The sequence below is a fragment of the Chiloscyllium plagiosum genome, chromosome 5, assembly GCF_004010195.1.
Source record: "Chiloscyllium plagiosum isolate BGI_BamShark_2017 chromosome 5, ASM401019v2, whole genome shotgun sequence".
Taxonomy (NCBI): domain Eukaryota; kingdom Metazoa; phylum Chordata; class Chondrichthyes; order Orectolobiformes; family Hemiscylliidae; genus Chiloscyllium; species Chiloscyllium plagiosum.
In genome coordinates this window covers 10,295,166-10,298,622 of record NC_057714.1, presented here as the reverse complement: position 1 = coordinate 10,298,622, position 3,457 = coordinate 10,295,166, and the positions used below count along the sequence as shown (strand labels likewise).

The window sequence follows — 3,457 nt, the reverse complement described above, 5'->3', positions numbered from 1 at the left end:
GGGGGGAAGGGGAGAGAGCGGCCACGTTGCTGGGATACAGTCAGGGCCCAGAGCACCCCCCCCCCTCCTCCTCCTCCTCTCCCCCAGAGACTGCCGGCTCCTTTCGGAGGACATCCGCAGCAAAACCGCCAAGGGACTGGGAGCGGGGCCCACCCGGGCAATGCAGGGGGAGGAGGTTCCCGCCCCCCGGCGCCGGGAAGGCCAAACCGGTGACGGGCCGAGCGGACAGCTCACCCCGAGAAAACAACCGCCGGGGGGAGGGAGGCAGGAGAGCCCGCCGCCGCACCGAGGCCTACCTCCTCAAGCTGACGGGCTCACCTTCCTCCCAACGGCCAGCTCCCGCACTCAAGGTCGTCCCTCACGCCGGCCGCGTTCCCGGCTTTTATATCCGCGGCAGCCAAGAGCGTGTGAGAGCGCACGGGAAGTCCCGCCTCCCCCGCCCGCTCATTGCACGTCGTGACCAGCCGCGGCGCCGTCCCCGCCGCCGATTGGTCGACAGCGCTGTCAAATGGCACGGCCCCTCCAAACCCCGCCCCTCTCCCACACACGCGCACGCATCAGGGTTAGGGTGATCGCCCGGACCACAATGCATCGCCCGCGCTGACGTTGTCATACGTCAGGAAATCACTGGAGAGGTGTGTGGGAACAGACTCAGGTTCAGAACCTGTCATCTGCGTGCACTATGCGCTTGTTAAAGGGCTCTCTCCAACTGCATATACTCTGTTCAAGGGCAATCTCCAACTGAATGCACTATGCATTGTTAAAGGGCAATCTCCAACTGCATATACTCCGTTCAAGGGCAATCTCCAACTGAATGCACTATGCACTGTCAAAGGGCAATCTCCAACTGCGTACACTGTACCCTGTTAAAGGGCAATCTCCAACTGAATGCATTATGCACTGTTAAAGGGCAATCCCCAACTGCATACACTGTACCCTGTTCAAGGGCAATCTCCATCTGAATGCACTATGCAGTGTTAAAGGGCAATCTCCATCTGAATGCACTATGCAGTGTTAAAGGGCAATCTCCATCTGAATGCACGATTTTTTTTATTTCAAAAATATACTTTATTCATAAAATACTTTGATGGTCTGTACAGTTGGACATGCCATACATATGTAAACATTCCATTTGTTTGCATACCGAAACAGAGTAATCATTCCTATTTACAGGTCTGTACGATTACATTTTTAGCTGAGGCGTCAGCAGAGCCCAGATGACTGCGCTGGCCCCCTGTTCTTCTTTAGGCAGGCTGACGTTACACGGTGGTCTTTCCCCACCGCGCCTTGGTGGCAGCTGCCCCAAGCTTCAGCGCGTCCCTCAACACGTAGTCCTGGACCTTGGAATGTGCCAGTCTGCAACTCTCAGTCAGGGTGAACTCCTTCAGCTGGAAGATCAACAGGTTTCGGACCACCCAGAGAGCGACCTTCACCGAGTTGATGATCCTCCAGGCACAGTTGATGTTCGTCCCGGTGTGCGTCCCGGGGAACAGACCGTAGAGCACGGAATCCCGCGTCACGGCACTGCTCAGGACGAACCTCGACAAACACCACTGCATTCCTCTCCAGACTTCTTCTGCGTAGGCACATTCCAGAAGGAGGTGTGTGACAGTATCCTCCCCCCGCAGCCGCTTCAAGGGCAGCGTGCAGTGCGGCTGAGAGTCCGGGCGTGCATAAAGGATCTACTACTCGGAGTATTCTGCGGCAGCGAGGCCAGGCCCATCCTTCGCAACACCGGGGACAGGTAGAACCTCAGTACGTAGTGACACTTGGTGTTTGCGTACCGGGGATCCACGCACAGCTTGATGCAGCCACACACAAAGGTGGCCATCAGGGTGAGGGTGGCATTGGGTGTATTTTTTCCCCCGTTGCCCAGATCTTTGTACAGCGAGTCCCTTCGGACCCGGTCCATCTTTGACCTCCATATAAACTGGAAAATGGCCCGGGTGACTGCAGCGGCACAGATTCTGGGAATAGGCCAGACCTGTGCCACATATATCAGTACTGACAGTGCCTCACACCTGATGACCAACCAGGTTTTTTCCCGCGTTGGAGAGCGACTGTAGCTTCCATCTGCCCAGTTTCTGCCTCACTCTGCTGATACCCTCCTCCCAAGATTTGGCGCATGCCCCAGCACCCCCGAACCAAATACCCAACACCTTCAGGTGGTCGGTCCTGATGGTGAAGGGGATCGAGGATTGGTTCCCAAAGAGCATGGCCTCGCTCTTGTCTCGGTTTACCTTGGCCCCCGAGGCCCGTTCGAACTGGTCACAATTGCACATGAGTCTGCGCACGGGCAGCGGATCCGAGCAGAAAACGGCGACGTCATCCATGTACATGGAGGCCTTAACCTGCAGGCCCTGCTGCCAGGAATAGTCACCCCTCTCAGGCTCGCATCCTTCCTGATGGACTCGGTATATGGCTCTATGCAGCACACAAACAAGGCAGGAGAGAGAGGGCATCCCTGCCTGACTCCAGATCTGACTGGGAAGCTATCTGATTCCCACCCATTGATTGAGACTGCACTGACAATGTTGGTGTAGAGCAGTCTGATCCAATTGCAGATTCCCTCCCCAGAGCCCATTTTGGAGAGAACATCTCTCATATATCTGTGTGATATCCTGCCAAAGGCTTTCTCCTGGTCCAGGCTGATCAGGCAGGTGTCCAACCCTCTGTCCTGCACGTAGGCGATCATATCCCTGAGGAGTGCGAGACTCTCAGCAATCTTCCTGCCCAGTACAGCACAGGTTTGGTCAGGGTGAATCACTGACACCAGAGCAGGCCTGACCCGGTTGGCGATTACCTTTGACAGAATTTTGTAATCCACATTCAACAGTGAGATTGGTCTCCAATTTTTGAGTTCCTCCCTCTCCCCATTCCGCTTGTAGATGAGGGTGATAATGCCTTTCCTCATGGATTCACTCATGGTACCTGCCAGAAGCATACTGACATACACTTCCAGCAGGTCCTGGCCAACCAAGTCCCACAGAGTGGAATAGAGCTCGACCGGTAAGCCGTCGCTTCCGGGAGTTTTATTCTTTTCGAAGGACTCGAGGGCCTTGGTCCGCTCATCCAGAGATAGCGGCTGGTCCAGCCTCTTGCGTATTCTGTCGTCTAAGACCTCGAATGCATGATGCACTGTTCAAGGACAATTTCTATCTGTATAAGCTATACTCTATTAAACAGCAATCCCCATATATACATTACATACTAATACAGGGCAATCTCCATCTACATATATTATACACTGATATAGGAGTACCTTCATCTATGTACACTGTACAATGCAGGGGAATCACCATCTCTCCATCATAGACTGATACAAGGTAACTGGCATACATATGCTGTTGCATTACTGAAAGACTATTCAGGTTGTGCACTTTTCTTTGGTTATCCAAACATACCCTAACTAAGTCCACCACACTATGCTAATTATGCCCATTGAGAGCAGCTCCAT

General features: G+C 54.0%; 1 protein-coding gene across 2 annotated transcripts in view; it reads right to left on the bottom strand.

Moving 5' to 3' along the window:
- Positions 1–416, bottom strand: part of LOC122549711 (cytochrome c) — an 8,160-nt gene extending 7,744 nt beyond the window's left edge. The window contains exon 1 of one of the 2 annotated variants that reach the window (XM_043689589.1): positions 319–416. The gene's annotated coding sequence lies outside the window, so the exon portion shown is untranslated. Of the gene's footprint in view, positions 1–296 lie in introns of both variants that reach the window. The other variant, XM_043689588.1, reaches the window with a different exon arrangement.
- Positions 417–3,457: the final 3,041 nt, after the last annotated feature.